We start from the raw sequence: 22,597 nt of genomic DNA, 5'->3' as shown, positions 1-22,597 counted from the left end.
AGGGCTTAACCACAGACAGTAGATGAAATGGAGGTCAACACAACTTCAGGAGGCAAAGAACTTCATTTGAATCACATCTCAATGCACCAGTGCTCCCTCCCTCTTCATAAGGTGGGTTTAAAAAAATGAACCACGCTATTGCAAAGCCAAGAAAGCATCTACAATGAGATGCTTTATCCAGTGATAAATTGTGAATTGTCATGTAAGGAATACAACATTTATTCTTTCAAAACCTCCAGAAGAACAAACAGGAATTACAGTCAATTTTGTGTGCCTCATTATTCAATGATGTTGACACTGGAGCTAATTTTCTGTCATCTTTTCTTTTGTCATATTTTCCACATATCACAGTGAGAGATGTCAGCACTGAGAACATAGTTTTGTTGGAGATTCAGCAGCAACTTGGTACATTCCCAGCTTGTCTGTGGCACAGTTAGTTGCATCGATGTTCCTCTGTTTCAGCGCCGACCTCAGAAAAGCTATGTAAATAAATCACAAACCTATCTTTCTTTGACACCTAATCAATTTAATAGGATGTCCCACATCCAATTAATTATTTTTAGTTTATGAATTTTATGTAGGCAGGCATGGTCATCAAATTCTATGTCGGAATTTGCAAATGGGAAACATGATGAAATTTCAGGTAATCTCGTTTCTGGGAATGTTGTGACATCAGGGTGGATTTTACCAACCCTCAGGAGGTGGGCAGTGTTATGGGCTGAACTAAATCCCCTCAAAATAATCAGAAGATCATCTAGACCCTAACATTTTCTTATTTTAAAGGTAAGTGTAAGAGGCTGCATTCCAGGCACAATTCGATTGGTCAAACTAATGGGTTTAAAGCAAAACACACTTCATTCATCCCTGATAGTTAAAATGTACCAAAAGAAAGGAAGAACTGGAATAACTTAACTCGATTGGAAAACTTAGCAGAATAATAGACACGGTGACTATTGCTAATTAACAATCCCAAAATAGTAACATCCCATAAACACACCCTTGGTAAAAGGCAAATGCAAAAAACAGATTGTCTGACATGCGACTACTGTAGCAGGCAGAGAACCCCCAGCTATTGGCTGCAACTGAGAGAAGGGATCAAAATAGCTTCAATCACTTCAGGACTCCAGCAGCAACTGCTGAAAGCTGAACTTAAAATCTCTGGTTCTGTGGAAGCTTGACAACACCCATTCAGGCTGCTTCTATTCTTCCAACTAAAAAAAAACACAAAAGGAACCACCAGTGGTTTATCTTCTTCTAGACATCTCATTACCTCTGCCTTCAAACCTCTCTTCAAAAAAAAGCACAAAATAACCGCTTAAAGCCATAACATTGTCATGATAGGAAGTAGGAAGGGCTAGGAAAGTGATGCTGGATGGAATCAGAAGGAATTCAATGTCTTTGTATGATGAGACCTGTTTACCATCTACTAGTCAAGTATATATTGTAGGTGTAGTGGACAGTGAGGAAGGTTACCTCAGAGTACAATGGGATCTTGATCAAATGGGCAACTGGGCTGAGGAGTGGTAGATGGAGTTTCATTTAAATAAATGTGAAGTCCTACATTTTGGAAAGGCAAATCAGAGCAGGACTTATACACTTAATGGTAAGGCCCTGGGGAGTGTTGCTGAGCAAAGAGACATTGGGGTGCAGGTTCATAGTTCCTTGAAAGTGGAGTTGCAGGTAGATAGGAGAGTGAAGAAGGCATTTGCTTGCCTTTATTTGTCAGTGCATTGAGTGTAAGAGCTGGGAGATCATGTTGTGACCATACAGGATATTGGTGAGGACACTTTTTGAGAATTGTGTGCAAGTCCGGTCTCCCTGCTATAGGGAAGATGTTGTGAAACCAGAAATGGTTCAGAATAAATCTAAGAGAATATTGTCAGGGTTGAAGGGTTCATCTCTTGGGAGAGGCTGAACAGGTTGGAGATACTTTCGCTGGAGGTCGGAGGCCGAGGGATGAACTTATAGAGGCTTACAAAATTATGAGGGGCATGAATAGGGTAAATAGGCAAGTAATTTTCTCCCTAGAGTTGGAAAGTCCAAAACTAGACGGCATAGTTTTAAAGTGAGAAGGGAATGATATAAAAGGAACATAAGGGGCAATATGTTCACACAGGGGAAAGAGTGCATATGGACTGAGCTGCCAGAGGAAGTGAAGGAGACTGGTACAATATTTAAAAGCCATCTCAATGGGTAAATGAATAGGAAGTGTTTAGATGGAAATGAGCCAAATGCTGGCAAATGAGACGAGATTTATATTGGCTATCTGGTCAACACAGACAAGTTGGACTAAGTGTCCATTTCCATGCTATACATCTCTAAGAATCTATAACTGTATGAATGCATGGCTCAAATTTTGGTGCAAAAGGGAGGGTTTCAGATTCCTAGATCACCCAGACAATTTGGGGAAATTGGGACATGCACAAATGCAACAGTCCATACCTGAACGATATTGGGACAAACATCCTTACAGGTAAGCTGTTGGGAGGAGCTTAAACTAGTCTGACACGGGAACGGAGATAGAAAATCAATGAAACAGAGCCACAACATGCTACAGCAAAAGAAGCAAGTCACAGCAAGTTCAGTCATGTTGAGTAGCAAGATACTAAGGCAAGGCTGAATGGTCCATTCAGCCCATCAAGTCTGCTCTGCCATTCAAAGAGATCACAGCTGATCTGATAATATGAAAATAGGTAAGTCTGATGAGTTGAATGGCATGGATTGTCCCACGGAAGTATAATAACATTGCCACCACAGTAACATGATTGAGGGAAGGGCTGCAACTGAACATTCCGAAGTATATGATCTATAAGCGAGACACCTGATGGCTTGAGAAGGTTGGTGGTGTAGCACTCTTAAATAAGGAGTCAATTACTGCAATAAGGAGAGGTGATATCTCAGCTGGGTCCTCAAATGAGGCTTTGTTGGTCAAACTGAGTAATGTTAAGGGGGCAGCTACTTTGCTGGAAGTGTATTATAGGGCCCAAAGTGTCAGCAGGAAATAGAGGACCAAATATGTAGACAGTTCACAGAGGTGTGTAAGAGTAATAATCAGATAATTATACTCAGAGATTCCAACTTTCCAAGCTTAAATTGAGACCGTCATGGTGTTAAGGGTTTAGTGGAGTTTTTTTGAATCAATGCATAGAAAGCCTGAAAATGGCAAATGTAGTCACAGAATTCAGAAAAAGGGACTGTGAGGAACCTGCACAGTTTGACGTAGGAAAGGGGGAGATATGGGAAGCTCTGTCAGCCTTAAAAACAGACAAATCGCCTGGCCAGATGAATTGCACCGTACAACATTTAGTAAAAAACATTTGAATGATGATCTAGGCCTGAAAAGTCAGCTTTTGTGCTCCTAAGATGCTGCTTGGCCTGTTGTGTTCATCCAGCTCCACACTTTGTTGTCTTGAATGAGTTCTTCAGATATCATAGCATTCAAGGATATGGAGCAAGTGCAGGAAAATGGGATTAGCATACCTCTAGTGGTAGTTAAGTCTGTGCAGACTCGATGGGCTGAAGGGCCTTTTCTGTATAATGTCTTTCCTGCACAATATGAATCTATGAATAGTGATGCTGTAAGGTTCAATCTTCTAATCATGGGGGCCTTTGATTGCTCCAAGAGATCCCCCATCCAATGCATGGACTCCTGACACATTCTTGTTGGAACCTCTAGGCTTCCAGCAAAATTCCAGTGATCTATGGGAGGCCGTTGTTGGCTAGAACATCATGACAACTTTCTGTTTACTTTTGCAAATGTTGTTTTAGAATCTTTCATTGTACACTTGTAATCCTGTCAACTTCCTTAACTTAACTATTCAACCAAGTTATAGCATCTCTAAAAAAAACTGTATTCTCTCAATGAAGTAACAAATTGTCAGCTTAAATTAGGCTGAAACTAAGTCAGCTCTCTAGGTCAGCCAGTCCAGTGTTAACAAGTGAATCAGTCTGGCATTAGTGAGACATGTTCATTTTGCACTTTGCAACTCTAGAATTTCAAGGAGAAATGAACACAATGTATCTTCTTCCAACCATTGAGATGTCATAAAGGGCCAGCAAGAGGCTTCTACTAAAAGGCTAGTTTTTTTAATGGTTTTCTTAGGATTTTTAGGACCAGGGTGGAACAGGAAAGCTCCAAAGCCATTTGACTCAGTGCCTCCCCTTGCCTTCCATTCTCATGCCTCTCCAACATTTCAACACTCCCCATGATTGGCTTTGTATAGTAATTTGTATTTTCTGCTGCCAAGTGTTATAAAAAGCCTGTTTGATACCCACAACACAGAATAAAATAGCTACAGCGTGGAAGCCAGACATTCTGCCCGATGAGTTCACACTGACCCTCTGAAGAGGATCCAACCCAGGCCAACCCTGTAACCAAGATAATAGGAGCTGCCGATGTTGCAGAATCGGAGATAACACGGTATGAAGCTGGATGAACGTAGCAGGCCAAGCAGCATCAGAGGAGCAGGAAAGCTTATCCATGGCTATCCTACCTAGTCTGCCTACCCCGAACACTTTGGATAATTTAGCATGTCCAATCCACCGAACCTGCACATCTTTGGACCGTGGGAGGAAACCGGAGTGCTCAGAAAAAACCCACACAGACACAGTAAGAATGTGCAAACTCCACACGGATAGTCTCCCAAGGGTAGAATTGAACCTGAGTCTCTGGCACAGCAGTGCTAACCACTGAGCCACTTTGCTACCCTCACACTAAACAAAACTGTGGAATAATTTCAATGTAAACACTTTAATTGGTCTAATGAAAATGACACACAGAGGAGGGGAGTTAAACCATATATTTAGTGACATTATTACTTCCTGCTTTTGGTGGAGGCCAAGAAGAAACAATGACTAGGCAAGAAGTCTAGTTATCTCTGCACAGCTTCTTTGCTTGTATTATTAATACTCTGCTGGCTCTTTTGCCCCTGAAATTAATCATGCTTGTTGTTTATTTCAAACTTTGTTAAGAAGAGAACTGCAACTCTGGGAGTCTAGAGTCTAATTGAGAAAGTCAATTAGCAGGTGGGATATGTCAGACAATGTCTAATACCACCTTTTAATTAGAGCAAAATTGCATGTACCATCCCTTGTTGAATATTACTGCACAGCCGAATCAGGCATTGATCCAGAAACAGGGTGACACCGACCAATAACAAAAAACTATGGATGTTGAAAATCCGAAACTAAAACAGAAATTGATGGAGAAACTCAGTAGGCCTGGCAATGTCTGTGGAGAGAAAGCAGAATTAATATTTCCAATCTTTAGCAATTTCTGTTTTATTTCAGGTTTCCAACATCAATTGTTCTTTGGTGATTTTCATTAATATATGTTATAGATAATTGTGGCCCTAGCACTGATCCCTGTTGCACTCCAGTTAGTTTAAGCTTTCCAATGCTGAAAAGCTTGTTGTTCTGATGAAGGATTGCTGGTCTCAAAATATTAGCTGTTCCTCTCTTCACTGACACTGCTAGACCTGCAGGGCTTCTCCAGCAATTTCTGTGTTTGTTACAGAATGGTGTTTAGAGTCATAGAGTCAAACCGAGTTTCCCAAACTACGCTTGCATTGGGCTCATACCCCTCCAAACCCTTCCTCTTCATGAACATAGTTGTACATTATCAATGCGTTCAGAGGATAGCAATAATCCTAGATATAAAATCAGAATTTGGAGTGTTCTTGCAGCTTAGTGATTGTGTCCCCATCTCTGATCTCGAAGGCCTGGGTTCAAATTCCACCTGCTTCAGAGGTGCCTGAATGTGCTGATTAAAAATAGCTAAAATCAGGAACTGTGACAGTCAGCAATTGCACCATGTCTGTAATAAATGCCTCATTTGAACTGAGGAATAAATGAACAGGCTACTGAAGGGTAAAGTATAAGTTATTACTAAATTAGGCACAGGGTAATCATACAGAACTAAAGGACTCCTTAACCAGGCTAGAGAGGGAAAGAAAAAATCAGCAACACACATTCAGAAATAGAACTCACTTTGGGAGGCAGCAGATACATGTTTTGCCTCATTCCATATTCATTTAGGGGAGATGGTGGCTGAGTGGCATTATCGTTGGGCTATTATTCCAGAGCCCCAGATAATGTTCTGGGGATCTGGGTTCGAATCCTACTGCAGCAGATGGTGGAATTTAAATTCAAATAAATATCTGGAATTAAGAGTCAAAAGATGGATATGAATTCATTGTTGGAAAACCCATCCAGTCCACTAATGTCCTTTAGGGAAGGAAACTACCATTCTACCTGGTCTGGCCTACATGTGACTCCAGACTCGCAGCAACGTGGTGGATTCATAATTGCCCTCTGGGCAATTAGGGATGGGCAATAAATGCTCTCTAGCCAGCAACGCCCACATTCTATGAATAAATAAAAACATTCTAGCCATGATTAAATGGCGGAGTGGACTCGATGGGCCGAATGGTCTTACTTCCACTCCTATGTCTTATGGTCTTATGAGCTGCACTAACTATGCATCTGTGCCTACAAATTTAAACATTAGCATTAACAGCAAGTTTGCTAATCTTTAAACATGCTCCTAGAATTCTTTAAGGAATTATCTAATTTAATGTGTTTAACAGGTGCTAAACATTTCTTGGCTTGTTAAAGACTAATTATGGATGAAATACAAATATATTCATGCTTGCTTTTCAATCCACACAAGAATATTGATGCCTGGGAAAGGTGATGGGAAAAAGCAAAGTTGGCAGAAACCAAACACAGAGCAGAATGAGTGACTTGATACATTCAGTGTTGATTTTCACACGATTGTCAGAGAGGTCTGAGCAGAGGTGGGGGTGTGGGGAGATTTCCGTGAATAGCTCCCACTTCCTACCCCTACAGAAAAACCAATGCAAGTATCCTTGCCCTTTGGAAGCCTGCTCCTCAGCTATAAGGCCTGGTGGTCTCAACTGGCTCATTGCAGATCACTACACTACCATCGTTACACAGGAAGAATTCCTACAATCCGGCAAGTCAACAGAAGTGTAAATCACTCCATTTGGAGCTTCACTCTGCTCGCCAGTTCACTTTCCTTTTCCTCCTCCTTCTCTTTCCTCGCTGTAGTAATTCTAACACTACCCCTCCCACTGCCCCTTTTAACTACCGACCTAAAGAGTCATGAAGGAGCTGTGTTGTGACTGGGAACCACATTGTGGGAGTTAAACGAGTGAGCCATGTCCTGGAGACACAACGGGTCAAGCGTGGGCCAGAGTGACATCGACAGCGAAAGCAAGACAGTGAGGCAGCAGCAGTGAGAGCGGGCCAGTAAGGTGGCGATGGTGGTGAGAGAGGGGCTAAGAGGGAGCGATGGTGGTGCTAGCGGGGCCATTAAGGGGATGATGGCGGTGAGAGTGGGGCCTTCACATGGCGGCAGCCTCCTGGGTATCCCTAGCAATTGGAGTGGTGCCTGTGTTATTGTGAAAATGGGACTTGAGAGTCTGACAGATGGACCTTTTTTGATTCGTGCTTTCCTTTTGGCTCAGTTAAATCTTTTAATTCTGTTTTTTATAACCAAGTGAGCTCCAGTGAATGTGGACTTTGTGCACTTTTTGCTGTGCTCATGTAATCCGACACTTAGTACATGTGACACATAAACAAATCTAAAATCTACACTTGGGAGCTGGTGGCCAATCTCAGCAGCATCAAGAATCAGATTCGGCCTGCTGTGTTCATCCAGCTCTCCACCTTGTTATCTCAGATTCTCCAGCATCTGCAGTTCCTGCCGTCTCCCCAGCACCAAGGATCAGTTGTGTTCACTAATGGAACTGCAAGACAAGGCCCAAGGTGGCTCAAAAGTGTCATAAAATGGTCGGTTTTGGGGGTTTACAATAGGGAGGCTCCTAAAGCCTAGGGAAAGGGTGAAGCGACAAGTGTGCAGGTTCTGTTGGCATATGATGCGAAAGCAAGTGTAGATGGCATCTTTTGAATGGTGGAGTAAATCACCTGATGCACACCGGGTAACTCCCAAATGGTTGCCTCTCTTCCTCCCTGGCTTTCTTTCTTCGTGTGTTCAAAAACAGTTCTCTCTTATCCACTGTCCGCATCTGTCATCTCTGGGTGATGGCAGCATATTATTAGAGTCAATTGAGCTTTTAACAGCCTAATGGACCCTTAATGACTTATCTCCATATGGTGCACAGCCAGCTGGTTACAGTTCCCACCCAGCCTCTGTAATATGGGGTTAGACTTTATGGTGGGTTGTGAAGAGACAGGCTGGATAAGGATCTATTTATCATATTCCTCCTCTCCCTACTGTAAACTCTCCCAGCAGGGGTATGTATTTAACAAGTCCCCCAGAGTGTGGAAGAGGGTTTGGTTTTTCAGAAAGGGAAACAGCTGTGTGTTATCCACATGCTACTCAGTGTTTTAGGATACCCTGCAAAGATATTAGATTTGATGTGGACGTCCATGCTGAATCAATTACTGTTCTGAATATCTTCCAGCAAGGCAATAGAGTGAGTGTGAGTGTTTTTATTTTTGCTTTCTTTGTGTCAAATCTATTGATACAAGAGGATGTGCTGAGTTTCAAAATTGGCTGCATCAACAGATATCCCTGGGATATGAGAGAATACTGTTATGATCTTTTTCATGCATGTGGAGGGGCTTGAAATGTTTCTCACTGCTAAAGTATATCCAGACTCTTCCTATTCATCCAATTATTAATCAGGCAGTGGGGGAAGGAAAGGACTGATGTTTCTAATTGATGTAGGTCCAGAAATGGGTGAAAAGCTCAAAATTTTGCTTGCCCTTGCTCAACCAGAAGAGAGGCTGCTGCCAGGCATCCAGTGTAAGTTTGAATGGTTCTGCAGTGCTATTTGGAAATTGGAGAAATCTATCAGTTTAGTACAAGGGATTGATCAACCATTGTGGAAGTTGGAGAGTTTATCATGTCTTTGAAAAAGCTCCCCTTCCATTGCAATTTTGGAGAATTTCATGAAAAAGCAACACTAGACAGACTTGTGTGTTGTTTAAAACATGCACAGACTCTTGAGAAAATACTGACATTGACAAAGTTAACCTTTAGTCTGACTTAGCAGCACTGTCCATGCAGAACATGACTCAAGAAAATCGTAATTGAAAACGATTAGGCACCCACTGAAGTAAATCGAAGGCAGTTATGAAATCCTGCTACTGATGTTTAGGCCAGCATTAGGCACAGAAATGCCCATTCATGAACACAGAGTGCCAGAGCTGTAAACATCTCACTAAGGCATATTGAAGGATTATAAACAGAAAAAGCAATGGTAGATGGAAGTTGTTGTCACTGAAAACGGTTATCAAACAGCGTCAGTTCAATGAGGGGTCAGTTGAGGTCCATACACCAGAAAACACAAGAATATCAAATGAAACTTCACATGCATTAAAGTCAAGTAACAATATATTAAGGTCCATTGGACTTGGATGTTGACATGGGATCATGAATCAGCATGGACCTTGACACGCTATACTGTCAAAAATTGGACCCGCGTCAATTTGAGAAATCATATATGGAATTAAAGAAGTTGTAGAGGAGAAAACTTCCCCATAATGGGAAGCGTTATGGTTCTTGCCACCTTCAATGAGCAATGGGGAAAATTGCCCACAATTCTACCGAAGAGACAAAAACCAGCTTTGTTAGGAAAGAACTGGTTTGCGTTACTGAAGGCAAAATACAGGGCTCAGAGAACACCAGGCCAGCTTATTACAGCCCTCATCCAATGCTCTGCAGACTAAAGGAGAATAAAGAGCACGAGCTAAACAGGCTGGAGACAGAGGACATGGAATAGAGTAATTCAGCAACTCCCATAGGGGAACTATCAAGGCAAATAGTAGTGTAAAATTAAGTGGGAAATGATCAAATAATTGTAAATCAAATACTAGAATGTCAACTACCCAATGATATTTAAAATGTCAACAACTTATTCGTGATGTTATCTGAAGATCTGGCTTTTGAAGTTAGGGCTGATAACTGCAACTTGAATTGGATGATAGTCAAAGTCATATATAAATGTTAATGTCCAGACAGGTCTATTTCAGTTCCATAGGCTGCCATTCCGTCCTCAGAATTTTTCAAAGGGTAATGAACCAATTTTAAAAGGAATCCTAGGAGCAGTGTGTCACTTGAGTGACAGACTTATTTCAACTCCAAAGAGACAGGCCTATGATGATAAGCTGAAGAAAGCTCTTCAATAATTAGAAAAGTAAAGAGTTTGAGTAAAGGCAGCAAAATATTTCAAATTTATTGAGTATCTGGGTTCCAAGTAGATGAGAAATATCATAGCCCACTTTGAGTAAGTTTAAAGAATAAAATACAAGCATATTCATGTATGCTTTCCATTCCACACTAAAATACTGATATCTTTTGTGACAATGCTGTGACTTTAAGAATTTTTTTTCCCTTTATTTTTGAAGAGAGGTTGTATGGCAGAGGCGCTTAAGAATCTACCACTAGACTAAACAGATTGGGAGGCCTTGTTTATTTTTAACAATCTGAATAAATGTGTTCAGCTCTGACAATTCAGGATTTCTGGGTTTTTAGTTTTAGCTTTAAGCAGAAGCAGAAGGGTCTCAACAGAATTGAAAGCTTCAGTGAATGCCTCTTGTCTGCTACTCTCTCTGGATCATATCGTGATGTTATTTTTCTCCTCTGGAAGGGAAAACTGCATGTGAGAGTCTGTGCCTAAATTTTCCTTTTTGTCAAGGAGTGTATTTATGGAATGTTACTACATTGGAGCAATTAATTAATAATAGGTACTGCATCTATTATTCTGTTAAGTTTTCCAGTAAAGTCATTCTAAATTCATCTTTCTTTGGCTGTATTTTAACAACAGTGTTTAAATAAACTATGTTTTACTTAACATCAAATAGTTTGACCAGACATATCACATTTGGAACACAATATTTCACATTTGCCTTTAAAAGTAAGAATAAACTAGAGGTTGGGTTCCTTCTTAAAATTTTTTGAGGGGGTCTGGTCTGGTCCATAGCAGTGTTAAACGTGACAAATGACAAGTGTGTAGCATCCTTAACATATTTCTGAGCTCAAATCTCTTAAGGGTGAATTATTATAGTAAATTAAAGCTAAATTTGGCAACTTGAATGAAGAATATTTCATGGTTTTGAGGAAAGCAAAGCATTCAGGTTGTGTAAAAGGGAAAGTGCTTGTTTATTATGATGGGCTGCATCGTGTAAGTGTCAATGTTGGCAATTTTCATGGGGGTTATCTCTCATTAAGCCCTGGTGAGCTTTCTCACGTTATTCCTTGCAGCTCATGTCATTAACGACACGACACACCTCCAAGGCATTTTGCTCACAAGTGGTAGACATATTCATCACAGCTGGCATGTCCTGAGTTTCCCAGGCTTCCATTTAAAATGTGGTTAAGCAACAGGAGTTGCCCTACCTGGTTCCTTTAAGTTACACCAGAGATGGCAGGTAGAATATGCAAGGAATGGAGTGACATGGACTGAGGGCAGGTAGAAGGGATTAACTGTGCTGTATAGTTCTATGTTCTGATCTTCTACATTCCTTGTGTGAAGTTTCTCTGAACACCAACCGTTACAAGCATCAAGCTTTTAAAAATTATCCTTCCGTTCTGTTCTTAGAACCAAAGTGAATAACCTCACATTTCCCCTCATATTACTCCATCTACCATCCATAACCTGTTTACCCGCAGCATTTTTATGCCCTCTTTACAGATTACATTCCTACCCAGCTTTGAACAAACCTAGATACATTATCCTATGTTACTTAGCTTAATTTCCAAGGTTCCAAGATTTTCAGTTATGTGCCCTAACCAAAGTATTGATTATTCATTGAATTACTTCTTAACATTGACCATTGAAATTTTATCAGTTTTACACTAGTCATAGAATTGTACAGGGCAGAAGCAAGTCATGTACATTTGCTGAAAGAGCAATTATAAATTAGTCGAAATTTCTGAATTCAGTTATCCTGGAATATTTTGAGATAGAACTCTGGTTGAACACTATTTCTGTTGTTTGGTGTTGGACAATGCATTCCTAACATAACACGGAACTCAATAGAAGTATAGTTGAGTTGAGGTGATTGTTTCATTATTTAAATTTAATGAAAAATAATTTTTTAGAACTTATTTTGTGTTTCCTCTTGGCTGCTTATACTTTACGTTTTGAGATGTAAACACCCTGGATTGGCAAAAATAAAAATTAAAGATGATAGCAATCATTTTCTGAGGTCAGGTGACTCAACACTGATACAGTTGGTCAGAATATTGCTTGCCGGCTCCTATATAACCTAAAATCTTTATATATACATTACAATTAGTTCATCTTATAGATTCATACAGCATGGAAAGAGACCTTTTAGTCTAACTGCTCCATGCTGACCATAATCCCAAACTAAACTTGTCCAATCTGTCTGCTCCTGGCCCATACCCCTCCAAACCTTTCCTTTTAAGAAATTATCCAAATGCCTTTTTAAAGGTTGTAACTGTACTCACATCCACCACTTGCTCAGGAAATTAATTCCACACTCGAACCACCTGCTGTGTGAAAATTTGCCCCTCATGCCTTTTTTAAATCTCTCTCTTCTCACATTAAAAATGTGCCACTGGTCTGGAATCCCCTGTACTAGGGAAAAGACAATTACTATCAACCCACATCTACATCCCTCATTATTTTATAAACCTCTATAAGGTCGCCTCTTGACCTCCTATGCTCCAGTGAAAAAAATCCCAGTCTATTCAGCCTTTCTTTGTAACTCAAACCTTCCAAATCCAGCAACATCTTGGTAGATCTCTTCTGAACACTCTCCAGTTTAATAATATCCTTCCTATAACTTGACAAACAAAACTTGACACAGTATTCCGGAAGAGGCCTCACAAATACCCTGTACAACCTCAACATGATGTCCCAACTCCTGTACTCAAATATGTTCATGTGGGCACTACTTGATGGGATGCTAAGAAATCCAAACACATTTTCTCAGGCCATTTGGCTGATCGAGGTATTTAAAATTATCCCCTGGTGTTTTCAGGGTTGGATTTGTGTTCTTCAGCCTAGATCACATTAGACCTTTTGCAAAGTTAATTAGACACACTCAGTGCAGTTAGCTTCAGAGTAAGAATACTGCAATGGCCCCAAACTATAAGAACAGCCCAAACTCACCGCAGCAGGTGAAAATTTCTAGTTGTTATAAGACATATTGCTGTTGTCACTTTGACTGAGATGACCAACTAAAGCTGAATCAGTGCTGGCAGGCTGGCAAAAGCTGTTAGGGCAGCTCAATTCATTTGGTATAGAATGCTTCCAGCCAGTGGAACCAGAAGAAGGGAAAGAGCCAGCTGTTATATCTCTATCTTATTTTAAAACTTTTACACACAAGGACTCAGTTGTCTCTTTAGAGTTATGAATATTTAGAGAGTTCATTGATATAATTCACTGTCTTTTTTTTAATGTTATTTCATACCATTAATTATAGTGAATGACCATGTTTTGGACTAGAGGGAAGCACACAGAACAGCTCCCGTAAGTTCAGTTCTATGCCACTGTGATTTCTGATACACCATAATAACTTGGAAATAGGATACATTCACAATTCCCATTTAAATTCACAAACAGCATAAAGCTTGGAACCAGTGAAGTAGATAGTAACAGTCATCTTGCTGGTGAAAGCAGGCTAAGAGAACTGTAGTGATTGAGGGGACTGAATCAATCTCATGGGTGGCATGTTGGCTCAGTGGTTAGCACAGTTGCCTCGCAGATCCAGGGACCTGGGTTTGATTCCACCCTCGGGTGACTGTCTGTGTGGAGTTTACACATTCTCCCTGTGCCTGTGTAGGTTTCCCCTGGGTGATCTGGTTTCTTCCAAAGATGCATGGGTTAGTAGGGTTGACCATGCAAAATTGCCCATGGTGCCCAGGGATGTGTAGATTAGGTGCGTTAGCCACGGATTATGCAGATTCTGAGGAAGGATCACAGGACTGAAATGTTAACTCTGATTTCTTTCCTCACAGATGCTGGCAAACATGCTGAGCTTTTCCAACAACTTCTGTTTTTGTTCATGGATTATGCAGGGTTGGGGGGACTGGTCTTGGTGGGATGCTCTTCAGAAGGTCGGTGTGGACTTGATGGTGTGAATGGCCTGTTTTCACACTGTAGGGGTTCTATAATTCTATAAAATACTGAATGGTTGCAGTTGCTTTCATTCCCATTGTTCCCACATCTAATACAGAGGCCATCTTACACATGCAAGGCTAAGTTAGGATAGGATAGGTCCCAGAAAGGAGCTTGAACATGTTTGTAGTCTGCTGGACATTATCACAAGATAGATAATTTGCACTGGGATGTGTTAAAGTACTACCCAAACCTTGGCAAAGGAGGAGGAATTGGTTGCCAAGGATCTATAAGCAAACAAGATCCTAATGCAGCATAAAGCTTAAAAGTGGCAATACATTCCTCATTAGCATTATTGAGGCATCTCCAGGTGGAATTTAAAACCCAGGTTCATTTGTTTCTTGTCACACCTGTATCATTGATAAATGTTCTTTCACCTTCACAGTGAGTGATGGCCAAAGGAATATGAGGAAATACGTAAAATGATGATATTAGTTTCTGTAAGTTTAATAGTCCATACAGCCACAATGAATAATCCTGTTCTGCCTCTGCTACATCAGCATTATGATCTTTCAAATTGTATGCGTGTAGGGGCAATACAGTAGCAGAGATTCTGATAATAAATTAAACAAATTCTGGTTCTGAATGCATTCAGTCTGCTCAGGGCAATAAATGTGAGAAGAATGATCAGGGAAAAAGAATATGACTTAACACAGAGAAGAGTTATTTAGAAACATCATAAATGTATTCACGAAGATTACCCTGGTTGGAATTTCTAATGATGTACTTCCGATATCAGTCAATGTAACAGACCATAACAATTCCTCTTTAAGCCTCCTGTGGCACTGGGCATTCATGGTACATGAGGGAAAATAGGCTAAACCTGACTAGCATTGTTTCTGATACATTCATTTTCCCATTTTACAACTTCATACATTTTCTGCAGAGAAATTCCCCTTATGTTTTCCTCAACATCTCCCCAGCAGCTTGATGAAATGTGCTAGTCATTTTATCATTGATTTATTGTGTGTGATGAAAATGAGAGCTGTGTTCTAGCTCAGATGCGTAATATACCTTTTTCTTTTATTGGGCATTAATGTACTCTCTGAAACATGTACAAACCATAGAGACATTTTAGATCATAACCATCTGTTGGAAGCCAGGCAGGTGGAGAGTTAAAATTACTTACCCATCCTGAAGCCACAAAGAACTAGCTGGTTAATATTTTCCAAAGAAAGTTAGCAAGCTTTCCCAAAGCTTGCAGGCTCTTTCTCAGTACATGCATGTTGGGACACTTTGCTGTTATCAGACCCAAATAAAAAAAGCTTTGTGAATTGAGCAGAGAGCTCTAGTAGGTTTCCCACCTTCCTATAGAATGGTCCCAACAGCTGAGACTTCTTGTCAGCTATGGCTTAGTTGATAGTGCATTTATCTCGGTACTACAAGGTTTGAATCCCACTTCAACACAAGAAATCAAAGCTAATCTATCAGTGCAATACGAGAGGAATACTGTACTGTTGAAGATACTATCCTTTAGAAGAGACATTTAACCAAGGCTTTAGCCATGTTTGGGTCCCAAAGTTCCTCTAGTGCTAATTCAAAAGAGAATAGTGAGCTATTATCCTGGGTGATATTTATTTCTCAATCAACATCACAAAAATAAACAGATTATCTTATCACTATCACATCACTGTTCGTGGTATTTGCAAAGCTCTAATTAACAACACGATGGCTGAGTCGTTGGCCCTGCTGCCTCACAGTGCCAAGGACTCAGATTCGATTCCAGCCTCGGATGACTGTCTGTATGGAGTTTGTACTTCCTCCCCATGTCTGTGTGGGTTTGTTCCGGATTCCTCCCACAGTATGAAGCTGTGCAGGTTAGGTGGATTGGCCATGCCAAATTGCCCATAGTGTCCACAGATGTGTAGGTTAGGTGGATTAGCTATGAGAAATGCAGGGTTAGGGGAATAGGATAGTGTCGGGATGAGATGCTGTTTGGTGAGTTGATGTGGAGTTGATGGGCTGAATGGCCTGCTTCTTCACTGTGGGGATTCTATGATGCTAAAACTCCCACATGATCTACATTACAACAATGACTATACTGTAAAAGTACTTAATTTACAGTAAAGTGCATTGAGACATCTTGTAATCATGAACAAGCAACATTGCTACAAGTCACTTCTACCCGGTCTGTTGGCTCACATGACGCATGAACCTGACTGGACTCGAAATGCTAATTCTGTTTCTTTTTCCACAGAGGCTGCCAGACCTGCTGAGATTCTCCAGCATTGCCTGTGTTTGTTTCAGATTTCCGGCATCTTTTAATTTCATTTATAAAATTGATCCAATGGGTTAAGGGGCTTGGACTTCGTTTTCGAGTAAGTTTTGCATTCCCACCATTCAGCAGCTGCTGAAAATGAGTTCTCTTTGCTTAGAACGTATAATTATGGGGTTTAGCGTAGAGTTGAAGACAATTTGCTAGTTCCTCTAGAACAAAGATTTGGTTGCATACCCTGAAGTTAGAAACACAAATTAGAACATCCCGGTTGCGATTTACAAGCCACTTATTTCTGGTTTTCTGTTCCAAATTATAGGAATGCGATGACTTTTTCCTTGGACAACAGAGGTACCAGCCACCCTTGGGTACCTTAGTGAGCATTCCTGATCGAATCTCTCAACAGGAATCTAATTTCCTCCCCAGCAGAACTCACTAGATAGCAATCAGAAACAGATTAATAATTTCCATTCCCCAGAATAATGGAGGCCTATCACAAAATATGATGAGCTCAGTGAATAAAACAGAGCCCAGGGATCAAATTTGAAATCCTCCTGTCCATTTGATTCTATTGTACTGTATAATTAAGGTGATTGAGTAGACTGGGGCTATAGTCACTTGAATTTCGAAAAATGAGGGGGAATTTTATAGAAATGTATAAAATTATGAAGGAAAATGATGAGATATAGCAGGGAGGTTGTTTCCACTGGTGGGTGAATTGAGCACTGCAAGGGATGGCTTCAGAAGAAAAGTGAGCAGATTTAGGACTGAGTTGAGGAGGAACTTGTTGTGCATCTGTGGAATTCCCTGCCCAGTGAAGCAGGTGAGGCTGACTTGTTGAATGTTTTTAGGCAAAGATAGATTTTTTTTAAACAATAGAGTAGAAAAGGGTTATGGTGAGTGGGTGGGTAAGTGGAACTAAGTCCACGAAAAGGTCAGCCATGATCTGATTGAATGCTGGAGCGGGCTTTATTGGTCAGATGACTACTCATGTTCCTGTTTCTTATGTACTGGTGTTATGGACTATGCAATTGTCAACTGGACTGATTAGGTCAGTTATCCGGTTGTAAATATGATGGTCATCATTCTTAGTTACCCAGGAAACAAGCTAAAATAGTTCAATATATGCAGTAAAAGCAGTGATGTTTTCTAGGAACTAATTACAGCTTCAGTGTCTTTTCATCTAGTAAGAAATAGATTAAGGTGTAAGTCTGTTCTGTAACTGATAATCTGAGTAATTTGATGCAAGAAACCTATTTTCTAATCCAATTGCATGATACATTGGTTGTATCATTGGGAAACTGACAGCTGGCTCCTGGTTGCCATGGTTTTTGTATAATGGGAAGAACATAATAGAGCAAAGTTTTATTAGTGCTGGTTGGCTCAGCATTATCAGTGGGGCTAGTAATGGTTTACTATTCCTATTTTGTATATCATTGGCAAGGCTATGTTGAAGTAGAAGCAGTGTGGATGCTCATATAATAGGACAACGTTTGCTACAGTAGCACATGCTGCAACTCCAGCTGTGGGAAACATTTTCACAGGGCAGTATGACAGCTCAGTGGTTTGCTCTGTTGCCTCACTGAGCTTGGGACCCGGGTTCAATTCCAGCTCCGAGCAACTGCCTGTGTGCGGTTTGCACATTCTCCCCCTATGCTCTGTGTTCCTTCCACAGTCTAAATATGCACAGGTTAGATGGATAGGCCATTCTAAATTGCCCACATTATCCAGGGGTGTGCCGACTAGCTGGATTAACCATGATTAATACAGGGTTCCAGGGAGGGGACTAGGTAGGTTTTTTTTGGAGGTTTGGTGTTAACTCAGTGGGTTGAATGGTCTGCTTCCATGTTGTAAGGATTCCAAACATTTTGACACTAAAGAGGGTCTATGGCCTACACTATCCCACGAAAACATCATTACCTACTGCTAATTTCCTGTTTTCTCCCCCATATTAAAAACTTTGATTGAATCTGCTTCCATCACACTTCCCACATGTGCAATCTATACCCTAACTTCTCACTTTTGAAAATGTTTAACCACACTTCGCCCTTGCTTCTTTTGCAGATCACTGAAAATCTATGCCTTCTTGACCTTGCTCCTGTTTTGACCCTGGTTGGAAAGGACTATTGACCAGGGTATTTTCTTAATACAGGGTTCTTTAAAGGCTGCCGGGGGTGAAAAACTAAAACAGAAGAACGACAGAGAACAAAATGGGGTGAATTAAAATCAGTTCAACAACAGAGAGGGAGAAATTACACAAACTGGGTCTTCTGCAGAATCAAGGAAAATCTGCAGACCTTCCAAATCAGAAACATCACATAATTCCATCACACCCGCTTCCCCAATTTTCAGAACCATAAGACACAGGAGCAAATTTAGGCCATTCAGCCCATCAAGTCTGCTCTGCCATTTAATCATGCTTAATCTGTTTCTCAACCCCATTCTCCTGCCTTTTCCCTGTAACTTTTGATCTCTTTACCAATCAATAACCTAGCTACCTCTGTGGAGTAAACAAGTAATCCGTGGTTTGGAATTTTTCACTCCCCGTGCATCCCAAGAGAATACAGCGATTTATTGCTAAAATGGCATCTTTGCATGGAATTGACTAGTGTGGGGTACAGAGAGGTGATGCTAGGGTAAAAGAGGTTACTTCCCTGACACTGATGCAAGGACATACTTTTAAGAAAAATGGGTAATATTTTGAACATGACTGATTGTTGCGAGTATGAGATTGGGAAGTGGGTATTGGGGTTTAGATTTCACTAGCATAATTTTTGTTGACCAGAAACAACAACATTATGGGAAGGGCCACTGAATTACTAACAACCGCAATATGGAGTACATTATGGAGTAGCCTGCTCCCTGATGTTGAGTTTGGGCTCAACCAGGCCCGTTCAGCTCATTATTTCATAACAGTCTCGATGTAAACATGGACAAAAGAGCTGAATTCCAGTTGCTAAGTGAGAGACTGCCCTTGACATTAAGGCAGCATTTAATCAAGTGTGGCATCAAGCAGCCGAAACAATGCCTGTTTCACTGGGAACTGGGATAAAACTGGAGCCAGGCTTGACAAAAACAAAGATGGTCGGTGTTGTTGGAGGTCAGTCATCTCAGCTCCAGGACATCTCTGCAGGAGTTCCCCAAGGTCATGTCCTCAGCCCAACCATCTTCAGCTGTTTCATTAATGACCTTCCCTCCATCATGTTCGCTAATATTGCACAATGTTCAGTATCATTCATGATTACTCAGATACTGGAGCAGTCCATGTTGAAATGCAACAAGATCTGCGCAACATTCCGATTTGGGCTGATCAATGATGAATAATATTTTTGCCACACGAGTACCTGGGTGAAGACATTTCCAACAAGTGAGAATATAACCATTGCCCTGTGACATTCAATGGCTTTGCTATCACTAAATCCCCTACTCTCAAGATCCTGGGGTTAACTTTGACCTGAAACTGGAGCACAAAAGCTGACGTTTCGGGCCTAGAACCTTCATTAGAAAAGGGGCAGGGTGAGAGGGTTCTGAAATAAATAGGGAGAGAGGGGAAGGTGGATCTAAGGTGGATGGAGGAGTAGATAGGTGGACAGGAGACGGACAAGTTAATGGGGTGAGGTGGAGTCTGCAGAGGTGAGTATAGGTGGGGAGGTAGGGAGAGGATAGGTCAGTCCGGGGAGGACGGACAGGTCAAGGGGGAAGGATGAGGTTAGGAGGTAGGAAATGTGGGTGTGGCTTGAGGTGGGAGGAAGGGATAGGTGAGAGGAAGAATAGATTAGGGAGGTGGAGATGAGCTGGGATGGCTTTGGGATGCAATGGGGGGAGGGGAGATTTTGAAGCTTATGAAATCCACATTGATACCATTGGGCTGCAGGATTCCCAAGCGGAATATGAGTTGCTGTTCCTGCAGCCTACAAGTGGCATAATTGTGGCACTGCAGGAGGCCCAGGATGGACATGTCGTCTGAGGAATGGGAGGGGGATTTGAAGTGGTTCGCGACTGAGAGGTACAGTTGTTTGTTGCAAACCGAGCATAGGTGCTCTGCAAAGCGGTCCCCAAGCCTCCGCTTGTTTTCCCCAATATAGAAGTAGCCACAACAGGTACAGCGGATGCAATATACCACATTAGCAGATGTGCAGGTGAACACCTGCTTGATGTGTAAAGTCATCTTGGGGCCTGGGATGTGGGTGAGGGAGGAGGCGTGGGGCAAGTGTAGCACTTCCTGCGGTTGCAGGGGAAAGTGCTGGGTGCGGTGGGGTTGGACGGGAGTGTGGAGCAGACAAGGGAGTCCCGGAGACAGTGGTCTTTCTGGACGGCAAACAAGGGTGGGGATGGAAAAACATCTTTGGTGGTGGGTTCTGATTGTAGATGGCGGAAGTGTTGGAGGATGATGCGTTGTATGCGGAGGTTGGTGGGGTGGTCTGTGAGGACGAGGGGGATTCTCTTTTGGCGGTTATTGCGGGGACAGGGTGTGAGGGATGAGTTACAGGAAATGCAGGAGACATGATCAAGAATGCTCTCGACCACTTTGGGGGGGAAGTTACAGTCCTTGAAGAACGAGGGCATCTGGGATGTATAGGAATGGAATGCCTCATCCTGGGAGCAGATGCGGCTGAGGCGAAGGAATTGGGAATAGGGAATAGATTCGAAATGTCAGCTTTTGTGCTCCTAAGATGCTGTTTGGCCTGCTGTGTTCATCCAGCTCCACAATTTGTTATCTCGGATTCTCCAACTTCTGCAGTTCCCATGATCTCATTGAAGAACATTAGCCTATTTTCACTTAGAAGGACGAGGAATTTCTCCCTTTTTTAGCTTAGGAGTAAACCCCATGGCTTGGAAAGTTTTTGGCTTCAGTTTGCAGGCATCCTTGTTAAAATTAGATGTTTGAATTTTTTTTCCGAGAGGAAAGAATTAGTTTGTAAAAGTTAGGAAATAAGTTACATGAGTTTAAGAATTTCAATCTGAGAGTTACAGACCAGAAGTGTTTAGTGTGAACACTAAAGAGTTTATTTGAAACTGAGAAAGTTTTAACTCAGTTGTACGAATACTCAAGGAAGAGTCTATCAAATTGTCGATACTGGGGATTGAATGGAATAGTTAAATCAAACCGATATATGTGATTGAAAAGGGAGTTCACTCTGATGTTCACGTAGTGTAAGGGGATACTATTGGGAGAAATGGAATATTTTATTTGTACTATTGATTCAAAGAGTTTCAGATTATTTTATTGGTAAATATGTTGGTTTATTCGATTTTATCGTCCCTTCTTTTGTGTCGTAAACCAGGTCTGTAGTATTACATGTTTCTGTAAAAGACCAATTTGTTAATTTCATTTTTAGAAAGGCTAACAAGCCAGATCTGCCTTGTCCAGCAATAACATCAGTTGGGATCATAACAGCAATGCCAATGAAAGAGTCAACCAAAAAGTGAAATTTGTCAGCAACACTATATGCATTTTTGTAGCAACATCAACAATAATAACAGATGATAATTTCTGTTCTACACTCAGCCCAAAATCTTTCTGTTCATAAGAGTCAATATGCAGAGTGTTGTTGTAAAGTCTTCACTTCTCAGTTTCTATTCATATTCCCTCAACTATTATGATCTAAACATAGTCCTTTATATCAAAGATAAGGTGAGGAGCTGGATGAACACAACAGGCCAAGCAGCATCTTAGGAGCAGGAAAGCTTGATGTTTCGGGTCTAGACCCTTCTTCAGAAATGGGGGAGGGGAAGACTGTTCTGAAATAAATAAGGAGAAAGGGGGAGGCGGATCAAAGATGGATAGAGGAGAAGATAGGTGGAGAGGAGAAAGAGAAGTTAAAGAGGCGGGGATGGAGCCAGTAAAGGTGAGTGTAGGTGGGGAGGTAGAGAGGAAGCAGGTCAGTCCAGGGAGGACAGACAGGTCAAGGGGGAGGGATGAGGGAAGTAGGTAGGAAATGGGGGTGTGGCTTGAGGTGGGAGGAGGGGATAGGTGAGAAGAAGAACAGGTTATACCTCATTTTCACTATGGGCGCCCAGTCCCTATTCACCTGCATTCCCCATTCAGATGGCCTAAAGGGCCTCCACTACTTCCTGTCCCGGAGGCCTGACCAGTCTCTCTCCACTGACACCCTCATCCGCTTGGCCGAACACGTCCTCACCCTCAACAACTTCTCTTTCAATTTCTCCCACTTCCTACAGACAAAGGGGGTGGCCATTGGTACCCGCATGGGTCCAAGCTATGCCTGCCGCTTCATGG

The sequence above is a fragment of the Stegostoma tigrinum genome, chromosome 28 (genome assembly GCF_030684315.1).
Source record: "Stegostoma tigrinum isolate sSteTig4 chromosome 28, sSteTig4.hap1, whole genome shotgun sequence".
Taxonomy (NCBI): Eukaryota; Metazoa; Chordata; class Chondrichthyes; order Orectolobiformes; family Stegostomatidae; genus Stegostoma; species Stegostoma tigrinum.
This window is presented reverse-complemented; position numbering follows the sequence as displayed.